This window comes from Pseudophryne corroboree, chromosome 2, assembly GCF_028390025.1.
Source record: "Pseudophryne corroboree isolate aPseCor3 chromosome 2, aPseCor3.hap2, whole genome shotgun sequence".
NCBI classification, from domain to species: Eukaryota; Metazoa; Chordata; class Amphibia; order Anura; family Myobatrachidae; genus Pseudophryne; species Pseudophryne corroboree.
In genome coordinates this window covers 969,235,278-969,255,083 of record NC_086445.1, presented here as the reverse complement: position 1 = coordinate 969,255,083, position 19,806 = coordinate 969,235,278, and positions in this window count along the sequence as shown.

Sequence of the window (19,806 nt, the reverse complement as noted above, 5' to 3'; positions counted from 1 at the left end):
GTATGTAGAGTTGGGTAGCATGGACTTCTCACATAGGTGGCAAGAAAAGGTATCTAGGGTCACAAAACAGTGAATGATGTAAAAATATGGATGGATGTAGGATTTTTCCAGTGTGTCCTTTAAAATATTCATCAATTTATTTTTACATCATTCACTGTTATGTGACCCTAGATACCTTTTCTTGCCACCTATGTGAGAAGTCCATGCTACCCAACTCTACATACAGTTATTGTGCTACACCCATTGCTCTCTAATTGAAAACTTATGATATAATAAATGAAGCAGAAAATTCAGGCACAGTGAATCAGTTTTTATTTTGTTTACACTATTGAATTTATTCACAAAATTTACACGAATACACAAAATAACTTTTTTTCATTTATGTTTCTCAATTGCAAATAATTTTTAAGTTAGTATTAATAAAAGTTAGATTTTAATATGATATGTTTATAACAAGAATAAATGTAAAATATTTTCTTCTTTTTTAAGTGCGCCAACAAAAGAGACAATCTTTTTCTGTCCTGTGTTGTTCTGTAACTTGTTGTCTAAGGCAGCACCCCCTATGATGAATGATACTAAAACTTCTTGAAATCATAAAATCTGGGGAATTTTTCAGTAAAAATTAAAAATTTCAGTATCTCTCTAGTGCAGAGGACATCCCTATCCCCCATTTTACCTATATGTACATTTAGCCCAGTTACACATGTTCAGTCGCAAGCCAAGATGCGACTGAATTGTAGACGATTACATTGACCATACATGCATACGCTCAGTTCTGTAGAACAATCAGCTTGAATACAGTGTTGGCCCCACAGCTTTCATTTCCAGCACTGTGACGTATACATGCGGTGTCAGAATCAAGCAGTTCCTCGTCGCCATCCCACTGATTATTTTTGAGCGGCAACACCATTTTTTTTTCTCTCATCATCTAGTATCCCATATCAGCATTTGAAAACTATGACTAGTAAGCATATAATTACATACTGGGGGTTATTTAGTAATATTAGATGGACAAGCACCCAATCGGAAATTTGCTTTTATTTTCTGATTGCACATGATCAATGAAAACTAATTACTGATTGCTCTTGGATCGTGGTGATTTACTGTATACTAATCCAATTCAGTCACATGTATATATCAGTGAGTGATAAAGGGTGGAATGTAGGAGTCAGTATGATATCCCATTGGACATGATGTCGGGCTCAGAATCCCAACAGTGGCATCCCGGCCATCAAAATCCCAACACCTTCTCCAAGAGTACCTTAACCCTTCCCTGTTCCCTACCCTAACCCTCCCTTGTGGGTGCCTAACTTTAACCCTCCCCAGTGGTGCCTAACGCTAACCCTCCCCTTCCAAGTGCCTAACCCTAAACCCCCCCTCTGGTACCTAGCGATAACTTTCCAGTCCATGCACCCTAACCCCACTTCTAATGCCTAATCCTAACCCCATCCCCCCCCCCCCCACATGGCAGGACATGAGCGCATCCCACTGGATGAACGCTAAGGATTCTGGGCATCTGTATTTTGACACTGGGATAACGAGATCCATTTTTCAAACACAGCCTGTAACATGGCAGTTAGGAGCTGATTGGCTGATACTTTATCTCTGTCCACTTTATCTCTCTCCAAGGCTTAGTATATAGACCCAATAATCACACTTTGTGCAGCAGCGATAGCAGCTCCAATCACCTATGATTCAGGCCTCTAATGCCTTAGCTAGCAATTTTCATCTTACTTTCAAACAAGATTGGAAGAATGCATTTGCTGAGTTTAAGCAGGAAATTACCGCTCTGGACACTTGTACGGATGCTCTAGAATCCAAAACTGATGACATCTATTGCTCACAGTGCAGGTTTAAAAGGGAACTGCATGGCCACTTATAGACAAACATGAAGAACCGATCTCCGTGGAACAACTTTGGAATTTCTTAAGTCCGCAGTCTCTTCCTTAGTAGCACAACTTCATCCCAGTTGCCCGGACACAAGATCAATCTTGGTCATTAATCTTGGTCATTAATACATTGTGTGACCAGGAATACGGAATATTCATTTCTGACTGCACACTACTGTGCCTGCTGCTTATCTGCTGCTCTTCCGAGTCCCAACTCCCATACATACACACACACACACACACACACACACACACACACACGCACACACACAATGACGGCCCTCCTCTCTGCGTGCCCACTCATTGAATTTAACATAGAATTTGACGGCAGATAAAAAAAAAAACTTGTCCAATCGTGTATTCTGCCTCTTCTCTGGTCCTCACAGGCTCAGAGGCATGCTCCGAACCACCAGCACTCCTTACAGCACATCGCAGGGACAGGTTCCAAAACTGGATCATAAATTCAGCAGACACAATTGCGTATTGCAATACGATCCTGGGCACTAAAATTGCACCCAGATTGCATTTCATATGCAATCTTTGATAAATGGGACCCTTAGTCTTTCTGTACAAAATCCCCTCTGGATTAACTAATAAGGGAAGGTTAGGGTTTGATTGATTTAGTGTAAATGGTGAACAGTTTCCATATACTTATTAGAAGCATTGTGGCCTAGTGTCCTCACCTGATTTCTAGGGATGTAGTTGGCATCTCGATGATCAAGACGTTGGCAGTCAGAAGACTGGAACAGGAGGATTAGGGTCAGACACTAGGGGGAGGGTTAGTGCTAGTCTGAGAGATAAGAGGGTTAGAGTAACAGCCAATATATATATCGCTGGTCTGTCGGACGGTGTATACCAAAGATATGTCTGTGAACGCTGTTGTTCACAGATATATCGCGTCGGCCCTGCAGCACACACGATGACCAATACATCTACAGATACAGTATACTAGTGCATCGTTCTGTGTGTATGGGCGGTCAACTGACCACCCATACACTTCCTGCACAAGCCAGCAGTGATTGGCAGCGCAATTGGGTGGGCGCATGTAACTGCCCTCCCAGTTTGTGACATCAGTCAAGACGGATTGGGCAGTGTGTATGCACAACACACTGCATGATCTGTCTGTAGATATATCTGCAGATCCATTTATCTGCAGATACATCCGCAGGTGTGTACCCACATTTAGGCACCAGGGGGAGGGTAGGGTTAGTCTGCAGAACATGAGGGTTAGGGATAGGCACTCGGGGGAGGGTTAGGCTGCAGTATGGGAGTGTTAGGCACTAGAGGGTTAGGATTAGACTGTGGGATGGGAGAGTTAGGCACTAGGGGGAGGGTTAGGGTTAGACTGTGGGATGAGGGAGGCAGGGTAAAGTTTTATGTCTCTATATATTAATATGATGACTGGGACTTGTATCACTCTATAGTGTAAGAACTGAATGTGTAAAAAGTACAAAACTCAACAGATCTCTTCGCAGTCAAGTCCAGCTCTGCAGTCTCTCATGAATGTATTTCTAACACAGGAGGCAGGTGGTGGGTTCACATTTCTGCCTCTTGCTGACAGCATTTGTACTGGCTCCTACTTGGGGCTGGGCACCACTCGCTGGGAAGATCTCAGCGGCATGATGTTTTCAGGGACTTAGATCTCCCTCACTATGAAGCACTGTATCAGAGGAGCTGCCTCTGCAGACACCCACAAGTAGCTCCGTCCTACTTCACTGCACTCAGGCACTCTCACAGGAACCGCTGCTGCCCTCTGGCAATGCAACTTCCTCTCACCCTTGCAGCCTCAGTATCCCCTTAAAGTCCGGAGACACTTCTGTCTGTCCATGACTCCCCTTCTCCCTGAGGTCGAGTGCTACTCAGGAGACGGTGCTCATGTTGGCTCATAACTCACTGGCTCTGTAATACTACAGCGCTGCCCACTGTCATGCAGTTTTGTTTTTAATGTGCACCGACATATTAATGCCCCCACAAGCATCCCCTTCATTGCAGGAGAGGGGGTGCCACACGCTTACAAGCTCCTCTATTGTAGCAGGAACTTAGGGCATAGAAAAGGGGACAATGGAGGAGGTGCCCCCTTCTAGGCTAGAGCCCGGCGGCAAATTACTCCATTGTCTCCGGGTGTTCCGCAACTGCTCCTCCATCCATTTAGATATTTTGTACAAATTTCTTTCTACATATTCTCTCTTCCCTCTCAGCTGATGACCTCCTAATGTATAGGGCATATTTTGAATGCAATGCATCCCACCACTGATCACATGAATAGCAATGTTTAGTAACACCATATGCATGTACAATTCTGATTAAAACTGCAAAGGACAACTCTTCCAATAACAGTCCTTTGTGATGTGAAGACTTCCGTGTTTATGATCCAGGAGTCCTTCTGTCAGCCAGTACATACGCGAACTGCAGGGGACGCTGGGGTTACATTTTATTTATTATTTATTTATTAACAGTTTCTTATATAGCGCAGCATATTCCGTTTTTACTAAGGTGCCGATTTTTTTAGAAGTGAAGATGTTGCACATAGCAACCAATCATATTCTAGCTATTACCTCCTTGAAGCAGCTAGATAAATGTTAAGTAGAATCTGATTGGTAGCTAAGGTCAACATCTCCACTTCTAAAAAACCCACACTTTAGTAAATATACACCTGGGAGGGAGCCTAGCAGATCCTCTCAGAGAAGTCTGCAGTAAGAAGCCCATAGGTTTCTAATGACATCTATAGATGTTGGTCCTTATCGGGAACAAATTACAGAAAGTTTTGCTTTCAAGAGCTTGATGCATATGGGGAATGCAGTTAAACCTTCCAAAATGGTTTGACAGCATTTTTGAGGATAGTGGATTTCGCCCATAGCAGGGCTGGATTAAGCCTTTGGGAGGCCCGGGGAACTTAAAAAAGGGGGGGCCCTGCATGTGTGGGAGGGTCATGTATGCCTATGGGGGTGACTTCCGGGGGGGGGGGGGGGTCAATACAATAACAATTGGGGGTGGGGGAGGAATAATGTACAGTTAAAGTAATAATAAAAAAAAAATACATTGGTTGCTGGGTGGGGTATTTGCACAAAAAAAGTGTTGTTTTTCTTACTGGGGGGGCTTGGGTGGTTTATTAAACTTTTTTATTGCTTCTAAGGGGGTATGGGGTTACTATTGTAACGGGTTTAAGTCCACTGTGGGTTCTATTGGAATGTTATTTTCTGCACTGCTGCAGATTGTAACAATGAACTTACTACTGTGTGGGGTGGGCGTTCACCTCTGGACTACCTTGCTTGCTTGACCGCACTCCTTATCAGTGCAGAGGTCTGTTCAGTCTCCTGTCCAGGTCGCTGCGGAGTCCGGGTCCCTCTCTCCTCACTGGGAAGAGGCGTGGTCCCTCAATCCAGACAGCTGCTACTACTGTAGCTAGCTGTCAGTGTAACCCTTCGTGCAGCGTGGCCGTGACTGTTTACGCTGTGCAGGCAGCAGGGGCAAATGGATCTAAGCAGCTCCAGCTGGGGGGCCCCTTTAGGGAGGAGGGCCCGGGGTACTCACCCCCTGTGACCCCCCCTTAATCTGGCTCTGGCCCATAGACATTCACTAATCATACAATAAAGGATTGAAACAATATGTCTTATTCTTCTTAAAAAATTGGGTATTGGATGGCTCTGGAATTTGTATGATGGTGCGTAGTACCGAAGCAGCACATTTCTGGCACCGTTTGACCAGAGCCATGAATTACAGACAGTACCACTGTTTTGATCTATTACATGACAAGGGTTATGTAATGTGTGTAAGGCTCTCGCAGGACACTTGCTGTTTGGCCTTCAGTGTGTAAATAATGGTACCACGCTGACAGTAGCTCGATAAAAAGAGGAATTCTAATTACTGTGCTTTATAAGATGTTTTAAAATACAAAAGGCATTTCATCTTTTTAGATGATAGAAATGTATCCAGTGACCCATAATTAATGTGTTAGAGCAGCTGAAATTAATCTGGCCTAGGACATGTTGCAACAAACCTAACTGTTAATTAACAGTACCACATCCAAAGGCTAGTAAATTAACCTGTTTAAATGCACCGATCCCCTAAAAACTAAATCAGGAATAGCATGCTCTTATGTATATTACACAATGAAACATTTTCCATAATCCACTTAAATGCTCATATGCGTATTTCAAACTGTTTTATACTTCCAAAGTGGTGGAACATGTTCAGTTTTAGTTATGTTGGAAATTATGTGTGTGCAGGTGTTAATATAGCAGAGTTATATAGATACACACCAGTTGAGGCTTCCTTCTTTGAACAGGCCAGTTATTTAACCAATGGTGTTGGTTGATAGATAGCAGGTACAGTTGTACTCACTGTTGCATGCACTCTGGTGATGGAGCGGAGCTTCATCAGAATAAGATTTTATAGAGCTCACCTGCCGGTGAGTATATGCTGCCAAAAGGTAGGGATGCAGGGATACTGGAACAACTTTATATGCAGATTTTCGCAGGTCTTTCATATAGTAGGAGCTAAGCAGGAGACTTCTGTCTCCCACCATGGGGCATATGTAATAGGGTCCGAGTTTGCCAGAGGTGCGGGATGCTGGCCGATCTTGGACATTTTTTTTTAAGCATCAATCATTTACAAGGCAAAAAAATGAAGAAAGTCTTGCAATTGTGAATAGGTAATGCACGTGGATGAGAGACGCAGGTCTTGTGGCTGCTATGGGGAATGCAAAGTGTGTTCATTGTATCAAACTTTTGAAATCACATTACATTGCCCTCACCCCAGGATAACCTTAAGGCCACTTATCTGGTCTTCAGCATATTTAATCTTTAGTAAGCACATGTGGGAGTAACCTTCGGGGCTTTTTCTGAGCTGCAAACAAAGTGGCTGTCTTGTAGTTGCAGAGAGCCATGGAAGTATGATTTACTACCTTATGCTAATGCAGGAATCCATAGGGATAATGCGGGGGGTTCATATATCTGCAAGTGGAAACCCATGCCATCCATCGATTTTATGCCGGTGCCGCCATCATTAGAATCTGCACTTACATCCATGCTAGGTGTAAGAGATCTGTCAGAAACTGGATTCCCTTCCCCATATGCATTAGTCAGAATCTAATCTTAGAAACACATCCACTGCTCCCTTAACACTCTAACCAGAGAGAGCAGTTTCATGCTCTCACAATTGTTGTCTCCCAATTTAAAGGTATGACAGACCCAACTGACCTCTTTCCAACTCAGAAATTTGTACATGCGCTATGCAAAAGTCATCTCCTATATCACAGGTTCTCAAACTCTGTCCTCAGGACCCCACACGGTCCATATTTTGCAGGTCACCTGTAGATTTTTAAGATGTGACAGTTGGTGATACACAGTGCAGCTGCTGGGTGACATGGAAAATGTGAACTGTGTGGGGTCCTGAGGACCGAGTTTGAGAACCACTGTCCTATATAATAGCCCAGATCTGTGACTTTGTGACTCATTTGCTAATGCTGGGCGGAGTCACAACACTGGGCGGAGTTAGTCAAATGAGTCACAGATCTGGGCAAATCTATAGGAGACTAGGAGCAGAAGCAGATGGTATGGGCATGTCACAGGCAGGGGTGCATACCTCCCAGCTTTCTTCAGGCAGAAGGAGGGACACACAGGCAGCGAAAAGGGGCGTGGCCAACGAAAAGGGAGTGGCTTCACGGGAGGGCCCCCGTTTTTGTCAGTGAGGGGGCATGCCCAGCGCTCTGTGAGCTGCTGGAATGCCCCCAGGGGCGGATTATGAGTCCGGGGGGCGCAGGACACTTGAGACGGGGGGCCCTATCTCATTGCTGTGAATGCTGGGGGTTTGTGGGCGTGACCTAATCGCGGGACGCGTGACCACGCCCCCCTTATGCAAATTTCGGATATATTTTTTATATGGGATTTTGGCCCCTCAGCTAGGGGTAAATCCAGAGGGGCTGGTCACTCCCCCCTACACACCCGCACAGGCAGAAGAAAGCAGGGAGGCTGCTGCCTCCCTGCACCACCACAGACCTGCCAACACGCAGCAGAGTGTGCTGACTGTAGCACAATGCTGCTGCTGGCAGGACGGGGAGCTTCAGAGCTGGGACAGAGCTACTCCAGCCAGGGGGTGCCCCTAAAACTGTGGGGCCCACGGTACATACCCCCTGCCCCCCCCCCTTAATCCTGCTCTGCTGCCGGAAACCCCTCTCCCACTGTCTCCACTAAATAGACGCTGTGCGCATGCGCACAGCGTCTATTCAACGCAGCTCTGCTAAGCAGAACAGCGAGTTCAGGAGCTTCCCAACTGCCCCCCCAATGGGGGACACTGCGGCCCACGGGTGGGACAGCGGGACAGACCCCAAAAAATGGGACTGTCCCACGAAAATCAGGACAGTTGGGAGGTATGGGGGTGTGTGAGGGGCTATGCCATACAGACAGATTGGGCACTTGCTCACTATGTGCTTGACCCCAAACATCAGCATACTAAGCAGGGGCTCTCTGGCGCGGAGGAGCGTCACTTTCTGGCACACTCCACGCTTCTTAGCTGCAGTTTTGTGGGGCACCTGCCGCTGTGCAGGTTCCGTACTGCCTCTGTTATCTCCAGCCCCGGCAACCCCACCGCTAGCTGCAGCGCTGCCACCCGCAGTGAGGTGCGCCCAGCTCCTTCACACACTTTAGTCGGCGGGTAGCGCTGCAGAAGTCAGCGCTGCTTGCAGGCTCCGACCCCCTCCTCCCTCCAGCCGCAGCGTCTCCTGGGAGCTAACCAGTTACTCCCAGTCTCCCCTTTCCACAGTGCCCGGCAGCCGCGAGGTCCGCGCCGCGTGCATGCTATGACCCCCTCCTCCCTCCAGCCGCAGCGTCTCCTGGGGGATAACCAGTCACTCCCAGTCTTCCCTTACCACAGTGCCCGGCAGCTGCGCGAGGTCTGCGGTGTGTGACTGAGGAGGGGGGGAGGGATGCGGACAGGCAGAGGAAGCAGGACTCCAGCCTGAGAGAGTCAGCCATGCCAAGTCTCCACGAGCAGCAAATCCCAACAGGTTGGAGTGGAACAGCAGCAGCCAGCAGCAGTGACTCCGGTAAGACACATCTGTCTGTCACCACTGTTCTGTCCCTAATACCAATCTCTCCCGTGCCCTGTGTTCTGTCATGTCCCTGTCACCCCTGGCCTTGCCCTGTCACCCTTATCCTGGCCCTTTCACCCTTATCCTGGCCCTTTCACCCTTATCCTGGCCCTGTCACCCTTATGCTGGCCCTTTTACCCCTATCCTGGCCCTGTCACCCCTGTGCTTGCCCTGTCAACCCTATACTGGCCCTGTCACCCCTGTCCTGGTCCTGCCGCCCCTACCCGGGCCATGTCACCCCTATCATGTCCCTGTCATTTCTGTCCTTGCCCCGTCACCCCTGTCCTGGCCCCATCACCCCTGTTCTGACCCTGTCACCCCTCACCTGGCCCTGTCACCCCTGTCCTGGCCCTGTCACCCCTGTTCTGACCCTGTCACCCCCTGTCCTGGCCCTGTTACTGCATACCCTCCAACTACCTTTTTGGCAGGTACAGTACCCGCAGCGCCTCCAGACCCCTCCCCAATGCACCACACCTCCGTACCTTCCCCTCCACCACATGCGGCACTCCACCCCTCCCCCACACGCTGTGCCTCCAGACCCCCTACTTTACCCGCGTCTCCCACTCCCCCGCCCCTCCACCACCCACAGCACCTCCAGGCCCCCTCCACCATCCACCGCCCATATATGTCTCCCCCCACACCTGCCCCCCCTCCATCCGCAGCATCTACAGACACCCTCCCCCATCCCCAGTCCCCCCCGCTCCCGCTACATTCTGTACATCATGCCCTGCAGGTGCTGTTCACGCCATCGCAAGGGGCTGCGCCTCCTTCACCATCGAACGCCCTTTCATTGTGCAATATTTAACCACTAACAAAGGAATGCAGGTAATACTCCATATAATACAAATATTGAACCCCAGAAAGGCATGCAAGGGTTAAGGGGGCGTAGCCCCTTGCGACGATGTGAAGAGCGCCCGTAGGGCGCGATGAAGCACCTAGTAATTTGTTTTTGTGTGAGCTGTCCAATTCAGCAGACTCTTCATAAGCATATGCAGTATGGATTCCAGGTGTAGTATTGCTAAGCAATCTCCACCGTTTCTGCTCACAAATGACCAGTATTTGGCGGGTGGTCTTCAGGTTGCTGGTGGCTGGGCTCCCGGCGACCACCATACCGGTGCCGGAATCCCGACCACCGGCATACCAACATCTTTTCTCCCTCTAGGTGGTCCACGACCCCACTTTAGGGAGAATAGATATGAGCGCCACCGTGCCTGCAAGGGGCTCATTTGCACTCGCCCAGCTGTTTGTATGCTGGCGGTCGGGATTCCGGCGCCGGTATGCTGGTTGCCGGGACCCCGACCACCGGCAAACCTTACTACACCTGTATTGGACATGTACAGTAGAGATAACACTGGTAATATGGTGCAGGTGCCATGTTCCAGGAAAGCTGTGCATGCTCAGTCAACTCTGCAACTGGCAAGAGGGTGGGAGCCATGATGAGGCTGCTCCTTCCTCTCTTAAACTGCCATTAAATATATGAAGGCTATTTTTAAAATTGCACAAGTGGACAGTTTTAATAGACCATACCATGAATTGCAGTACAGAATTCTATATTGCAGTGGCAAGTGGCAATACAGAATGTTAAGTACAGCAGCAAATGAGGGGCCAAGATAAATAGACAAATACTGTATGAATTAATATTTCAAATAAGGTATCATATATTTGTAATAGCTACAGTAAGTGCTCCAAGCTTTCTGTTTTCTGTAAATAACCATAATACAGTAATAACCATCATTTTTATAAAATATCCAGTCTATCCTATATGATGGACCCTCATGGCCAGGGGTGGATCCGGAAGAAAATGACAGGGGGGCACCATGAAAGGGGAAGGGGAGAGGTTTAGTGTGATAGGTACATTTACGCATGCATTTGGCATGCTCACTCCCGGCAAAGAAGTGTGACCTTGATACAAGGGGTGTGGCTTAATCAGATATGCTGTTGTTGCGAGCCACACCCCTTGTAGTAGTGCTCCTTACACTTTACAACACAAAGTAGTAGTGACCCTTGTATGTTATGCCACGCAGTAGTTTTGTCCTTGCACGGTATGCTACACACCAATAGTGCCCCTTGCATGGTACACCACACAATAGTAGTACACCTTGCACATTATGTCCACACAGTAATAGTGCCCCTTACACATTAAGCAAAACAGTAGTAGTGCCCCTTGCACATAATACCACACCAGGGCAGGATAAAGCCTTGGGGGTGTCCGTGGCACTTAAGACAGGGGGGCCCAGATGGAAGGTGGGGGATGTATATTAAATTGTACATACTTTCCAACATGTCCCATTTCAGAAGGGACAAAATGCTCTCTACCTGGACTTCCCAATTAATATATGATTGGTGTCTCTTGTGTTGAACTATTTAATGTTGAACTATTTAATTTCAACACAAGTGATTGCAATCATAAATTAAGAAGGAAGTCCAGTTAGAGAGCATTTTGTCTATCCTGGAATGGGTCATGGTGGGATGCATGGATTGTGTATATTAAATTTAAACCATTGGTGTATATTAGTTTTAACTAATAGTTTAGTAATGCCTGGGTACTGTTTATTGGTCCACCTAATTGAAAGACAACAATTTTATAAACTTTTCTTGTAGTGGAACAAAGACAACTTAACCTTAAAATACACATAGAAATTTACAATATTTTATCTTGTCACATGCAAGAATAGCAGCAGCCTCTGTACTACTTACACACTGGGACAGGACTCAGGAGGACTTTCTGTGTGTATCTCTATCTCTAGACTCAAATAGTTTAGTTGAATAACAGTTTAAACAGGACTCAGACACCCAGGTGGGGAGGAAGAGAAGCTGGTATCCCTGGCTAACTTACAGCTTTCTTCTCCCTCCTATCTATCCTCTGGTTTTGGAAGCTCCGATGGTGGCTCATGAATCATGATATTCCTGTGTCTCTGCCAGCACTGCATACTGTCCTGCTCACATTCTGGCTGCTGGTTCTGCTGCTGCTTAAGAGGTAAAACTAGTGATGCCAGTGTGCTCTTGCCAGGGGGTTCCTGACAAAGGAGGGCCTGGGGTACTGTATGCCCTGCTGTGCACCACACAGTAGTGCCCCTTGCATGGTACACCAGACAGTAGCAGTACCCCTTGTGCATTATGTCCACACAGTAGTAGTGCTGCTTACAACTTAAGCAACACAGTAGTAGTGCCCGTTGCACCTTACACCACACAGTAGTAGTGACCTTTGCACATAATGTCTCAGAGTAATAGTAGTGCCCCATACACATAATTCTGAAGTGTAGTAGTAGTAGTAGTGCCCCTTACACATAATGATCACTAGGTGAAGGGTTAGAGTTAGGCTGTGGGGGGAAAGGTTAAGGTTAGGCTGTGGGAAGGATGGATTAGGAGTAGGGTCAAAATATTATGATCCATTGGGATTCTGACCTTTGGATGGCTGCTGTCATGGCTGATTCTGATCAGCAGGATAACAACTGCTGGGATTTCATACACAACCCCTACTAGCACAACCATCACAATTACTGCCATTAAAAACATCTGTTTTACATTTTATCAAAATAGAAATGCTCTCATTCTACCCATTGTTGTTTTGACTCAGGGCTTGATTCTGATTTGGAAATAAAGCACCACTACGGACTCCGAACTCCTCAAAGTTTGATGAAGACCCCAAGAGCTGTTGGGGATTTCTGCATCAGTGCTTCATCCAGTTTGAGATCCAGGCTGTGAATTTTCTTTTCCAGTCTGCAACAACCTGAACATTTGTGAGAGACTGTGTTTTGGACTGTACAAACCGTGGTAAAGTTATAATGATACCTGTGTGTTACCTCTTCATGCAAGTTACAGTACAGTGGGGCAGATGTATTAACTTGGAGAAGGCATAAGGAAGTGATAAACCAGTGATAAGTGCAAGGTGATAAACACACCAGCCAATTAGCTCATAACTGTTAATTTACATATTGGAGCTGATTGGCTGGTACATTTATCACCTTGCATTTATCACTGGTTTATCACTTCCTTATGCCTTCTCCAGGTTAATACATCTGCCTCGTTATATGCTAAACCTGTTATAGTGAAAAGTGAAGGTATAGGGGAAGCACCGACCATAAGAAGGTTCTAAGAATAATAAGACTGATTAATAGTAGTGTTTGTTATTTAACGCTGTGGGGTGATGTCTATACTAACCTGTTCAATGTGACAGTACACAGCCAAACCAGACAACGGCAGCAGTAAAGAAGTGTTTCTGTAAATCTAAAAGATATTATTTTTTGGTTTACAAGTGTCAGTTTTCTGTTGTGAAATGTTAGCATTGTAAACTGTATTAAATGGGAATATTGATTGCTTATAATATTTCAGAGAGGGATGCCTTTTGGCACAGATACTGTATATACAAATAGGTGGCTTGTGTGAGATATACTGTATATAGCTTTTATAAACCTAACCACAATGTAGATAGGGCATCTTATGCGTAGCAGCGTTTACATACTAGTCGTATGTATTGAAATCAATAATATGGAAACCTTTATTCCTAGCTTTACTTTCATAAAAATAAAATGTAAAGTTCAATTATATTTTTAAAAAATAAATTATTTTTTACCTGTATTTAAAAAAAAACGCTGATTGAGTAAAAACGCTGTTGTGTGATTATTTATTTTTTATTGTACATGTTGTTAGCACCATTAGCTGAAAAAAAAACACAGTATAGCAATAATGTTGTGTTATCAGAAAAGGAACACAATAAATAATATATGCTTAATGATTGCAATGTTATATGTCACTGAAATCAAAAATAAGAAAATAAATTGTCCATGGAAAAATAATAATACAATACATCACAATACAATGAAAAACTGTGATGGAGCACAGAAAATTTCTCAGTTGGAAACATGATAAATGATAGTTTTGCTCCTATTTTTATACTTTGCATCAATCCATTTGTTAGAATTCAGCAGCAAGAGAGCAGTTTCTTTTAACACAGTTAATAAATAGCCTCATCAGCAAGAGTGACTTTATAGAAATCTTTTAATATCAATTATGCAATAATAATTTATGTCTGTCACAACTATGATTTATACATTTTATGTCTATCACAACTTTATCTACACATAGTTTTTCATTTCATAACATGCATTATGCTCACCCACTCTTTTAGATGAAATTATAAAATGTCGAACTAGTAAATACAAACAAGATGATAGTAAAACCTTTCCAAATATCAAAAGATTGAACATACTGTAGGCTAGAGTTTTGATATGATCTAAAAAGCTGCATGGCTGCTTGTTTCATATTTTTCTCAAGGAAAACATTGGAAATTTTCCCAATCACAAGAAGACTTTCCTCTAGTCTCCAAACCTTCAAGCATTCCCTGAAAACGCACCTCTTCGTGTAACCTTATCAAATTGCAAAACCACCCACATAACCTTCATAAACTTTCCTATCTTATTATATCTCCACCTTACAGTCCACACATAACCTCATATATTTTCTGTTTCATCACTTTCCCATCCTCCTGTCCCAGGCCAACATTGCTGTGTGACCATATCTTACAGCCCATCAACAAACTTTGCAATCTGGTGGACCATTATGCAATAGATAGCGCCTATCTTTGTGTATCAATGCCTATTTCCTTGTAGATTGTAAGCTTGTGGGCAAGGCTATCCTACCTCTATGACTGTCTTTTATCACCTAGTTTTTGTTTGGGAAAAATGCCATTTTAAGACTCAGCAACCAAACTCTTAATAGTTTTAGCAGGATGGTGACAATCCAGAGTCCAAACCTCACCACACCACTAAAAATGAATGTGTTACCGCATGTGTACTGAGACCATTCACCATCATGAATAGACCCCGATATGGGTTCTTGCCTATCTGTTATCTATGGTTATAATAGCACAATGGCACGGTTAGTGACTGTGTTCAGTGTTTATAAGGCATGGGTTCATGAATTTTAACTTATCCCTGTGCCTGTGCATTGCAACCAATATAAATGCTAAGTTTCTGTCACACTACGGTGTATGTACTCTTGGTACACAATACCAGCAGGGAATTCTCACCAAGGAAAAAAGACCTTTACTATATAGTTTTGCTGTAAAATAACAGTGCAAACTTCAATTGATTAGGAATCTTTGCTTGACTTTGTATTCTATGCCACTGGAAGAGATATGATGTCAGATCATCACAATGCAGTCATACACTGAGAGTTAATATTTATCTCTATATTAATAGCTTCAGTTTTCCATTCAAATAGTTACATGACAATTTTTTTCTAGATACGACCAGTAATTAATATTTATGGCTCTCCTGTTACTGTTTGAACACAGGGAATTTTTTTTTCTTTTCTTCCTCTGGACAAGCAATATTTAATATGTTCATGAACTCCTGCGGTCTGTCTGAGAAACATCAGCCAAGATTAATGATGTGATTGATTGAAGTGATCCTATATATACAGTATATGTCTGTATCACTTCACATTCGTATAAAGGCAAGCAGTTGTTGTGGAACAAAAGGAGAGCAGAAGTTTAAACTATGAAATCTAACGGAAAGTCTGAAATGAAGAAGGAGAAGAAGAGCAGAAGAAGACCTCTCACCGACATGGAAATGTGGTTTACTGCGCTGATTGTAATGCTCACTTGCGTCTCTGTTGGGCTGATTGCGTTTGCATGGATTGCATTGGCAGATCTACGCTCTGGTAAGGAAGCTGTGCAAACTACTCTACAGTACCATAGAAAAGATCTATATTTAGAACTATCTTTACTTCGTTTTCTCTCTCCTTCTCTTTCCTTATATCTGATTTGTGCTCTGATTATGGCATTTATATATTTATGAACAAAATCGGAACAGATAGACAGATACAGCGGGATGTAATGGAGTCTGAGTTCGCCAGAGGTGTGGGATGCCGGCCGATCTCAAACATTTTATTAACCCCTTCAGTGGCAGGTTTTGGGAATTTGGTCACACCTCCCAGGGCAGGTTATATATTTTTTTTTAGCTGCACATTGCCAGGGGTTTCATGTGCGTTGCAAGGAGTTTCATGCACGTTGCCATGGGTTTCACGTGTTGTGTCATGCTTTTTGCAATGGGTTTTATGCTCTGTGATCCATGCTTATTGCCACGGGAAATGCTCATTGCCTTAGAGAATGCTCGTTGCCTAGTGGTAGCTAGGGATGGAGATTGACCATCGATGATTTTGACCAATGTCGACTACTTTTACCATTGATGGGGGAGAACCAGATTCCCCCCATCGATGGTTCAGTGCTACCAAATTTATTTTTTTATTTTTTTACTAAAAGTGTCAGGGCACTCCGCCCCCTGAACGCCCACTAAGCCATGCCCCCCTGGTCTGGCCGCATGTGTACTGTAAATCAGGGATGACCACCGATGGTTTTACACCATTGAGGTTATCCATTGATGGTGACCATCGATGGATAACCCACTGATGGCCATCCTCCGGGCAGCACTAGCCCGCTAGCACTGACATCCTCTCCTCTCCCCACCTCGTCCTTTGTACTCCACTTGGCAGTGGCATGCCCTGAAAATTTCCGGGGTTGCCAGTCTGCACAGCACAGCTGGCCCTGGACATTTTTTCAGGCATACCACTGAAGGGGTTAGAGGGGCAAACACTCATGTAAGTGATTTCCCCTTTAAATAATGTCAGAGTTCGGTTGGCATCCAATACCTAAGGTGAGCTCGGACTCCATTACATCCAACTGAATGTTTTTAAATAAATAGACTGTGATTTTTTATGATAGCACTCAACGGTACACCTTTATTTTAGTATAATCTTTTTCTTATAACTAACTCTAAAAACGGGAAGAAATTACTGAAATAATTTTAAAAATGAACAAAATAAGAGTGTGTGGGCTTGTTAATAAGGTGAAAGCTACTATACATTTTGAATCATTTTGTAACTTTGTTTTTTAAAGACAAGAATCACTGGATAGATAGATAGATAGATAGATAGATAGATAGATAGATAGATAGATAGATCAGGGCTGTCTTTTCATATTGGCTTAATGGGCACTTTCCCAAGGGCCCCAGGAGTCTAAGGGCCCTAGGCTGAAACCTGAGTGTCCCTTCTTTCCATGGATAGCAGATTTTTGAAAATCGGACCTGGGCAACTGGAGATATCTGACATTGAAGCAGTGGTCCCCCTCTGAGCCTGTTAATTGTTTTTCCAGCCAGATAACCTGGGTTCTGTCTAACTTAGAGTTTTTGTGAGGGCACTCGCTAAAAGCTGGGACTCTCTTCTTTTGGTGGACATGGGCAGCTTGTCTCTACTATGCCCAGAACCAGACATATCAGCCTTCCAGCAGCTGGACCCTGCTCCATCTCCACACGCCTGGTATGCAGTTTTATATTTTTGTTGGTGGATTGCTCTGGCTCCTGAATTCTGATCCCCAAGTCTCCAGTATCTCCTGAAAGGTGGGACTCTCTTTTATTTTACCCCATTAAAGCTAAGAAATCTATTTCCAGGAACTGGAGATATCTGCAATCAAGCAAGCTGCCCTCCCACCAGAAAATGATGAATATTAAGTCCACTCCACTATCCACCCCTGCCCTGTTTATTAAACCCTGCCTTACCACCCTGTCGGTCCTTAACTGGGGCCCCTTCATTCAGCCCAATGCCCCTTCTATAGTTTAGTATTCTCCCTCTCACCCCATCTTCTACTATCTGTGTAGTTAAAGAGTAATTAGCAGAAATTACTGCTCCAGGTCCTACATGCTGAGCAGAAGATAGAACATCCCTTACTGTACTTTCCCCGGAACATCGAAGCTGCCACTGATAGCACCTCCCACCCCTACCGCTGCAGGGTGGGTAGGGGCCCCAGTGCATTGCTTTGCCCAGGGGCCTACACTACTGTTAAGATGGCCCTGAGATAGATAGATAGATAGATAGATAGATAGATAACAATAGATAAATAGACAGTTAGATAGATAGATAGATAGATAGATAGATAGATAGATAGATAGATAGATAGATAGATAGATAGATAGATGCCGGTGTGTCAGGTAACAAATAACAACGGATTAACACAGGTGCAAGGTGCAGAAAGTGTGCATCTCAGTTAGAAATTGGCCAAGGCATTAACATAAGACGGGTCTACGTGTGACTAAAGGCCAATGGAATACAATGAATAGTGACTTGTGAAGAAAGTAGCGTTCAACTATTCGCAGTTCCATTCTAACACAGTGTGTCTTTATTTGCTTGTGATTTAATAGAAATAGGTAAACACTGACTAGCGACAAGAGTGAACTTCAAACCATGGCAGCAAACTGTAACAGGCGACCACGAAGTGTGAATGACCAAAGCAAACTGCAAATTTCTAATTGCAATTTTCGTAATAATTCCGGTTGGATCGCGATGCGATCCAACCTGAATAAGCCCCTAAGTCAGGGCTTGTACTGTTGTTTCTTCCTGGGAGCATGTTCAGGATAGATGAAGTAGTGACATTATATGGAATTCTGAACCAAGTGGAATTTACACGCTTGTCCAGTGGTCAGACACAAAATATGTACGCATATTAGAGATGTGCACCGGAAATTTTTCGGGTTTTGTGTTTTGGTTTTGGGTTCGGTTCCGTGGCCGTGTTTTGGGTTCGAACGCGTTTTGGCAAAACCTCACCGAATTTTTTTTGTCGGATTCGGGTGTGTTTTGGATTCGGGTGTTTTTTTCAAAAAACCCTAAAAAAACAGCTTAAATCATAGAATTTGGGGGTCATTTTGATCCCAAAGTATTATTAACCTCAATAACCATAATTTCCACTCATTTTCAGTCTATTCTGAACACCTCACACCTCACAATATTATTTTTAGTCCTAAAATTTGCACCCAGGTCGCTGGATGACTAAGCTCAGCGACCCAAGTGGCCGACACAAACACCTGGCCCATCTAGGAGTGGCACTGCAGGGTCACGCAGGATGGCCCTTCCAAAAAACACCCCCCAAACAGCACATGACGCAAAGAAAAAAAGAGGCGCAATGAGGCAGCTGTGTGAGTAAGCTCAGTGACCCAAGTGGCCGACACAAACACCTGGCCCATCTAGGAGTGGCACTGCAGTGTCACGCAGGATGGCCCTTCCAAAAAACACTCCCCAAACAGCACATGACGCAAAGAAAAAAAGAGGCGCAATGAGGTAGCTGTGTGACTAAGCTCAGCGACCCAAGTGGCCGACACAAACACCTGGCCCATCTAGGAGTGGCACTGCAGTGTCACGCAGGATGGCCCTTCCAAAAAACACTCCCCAAACAGCACATGACGCAAAGAAAAAAAGAGGCGCAATGAGGTAGCTGTGTGAGTAAGCTAAGCGACCCTAGTGGCCGACACAAACACCTGGCCCATCTAGGAGTGGCACTGCAGTGTCAGGCCGGATGGCCCTTCCAAAAAATACTCCCCAAACAGCACATGACGCAAAGAAGAAAAAAAAAGAGGCGCAATGAGGTAGCTGTGTGACTAAGATAAGTGACCCTAGTGGCCGACACAAACACCTGGCAAATCTAGGAGTGGCACTGCAGTGTCACGCAGGATGACCCTTCCAAAAAATACTCCCCAAACAGCACATGGCGCAAAGAAAAAAAAAAAAGAGGCGCAATGAGGTAGCTGTGTGACTAAGATAAGCGACCCTAGTGGCCGACACAAACACCTGGCCCATCTAGGAGTGGCACTGCAGTGTCACGCAGGATGGCCCTTCCAAAAAACACTCCCCAAACAGCACATGACGCAAAGAAAAATGAAAGAAAAAAGAGGTGCAAGATGGAATTGTCCTTGGGCCCTCCCACCCACCCTTATGTTGTATAAACAGGACATGCACACTTTAACCAACCCATCATTTCAGTGACAGGGTCTGCCACACGACTGT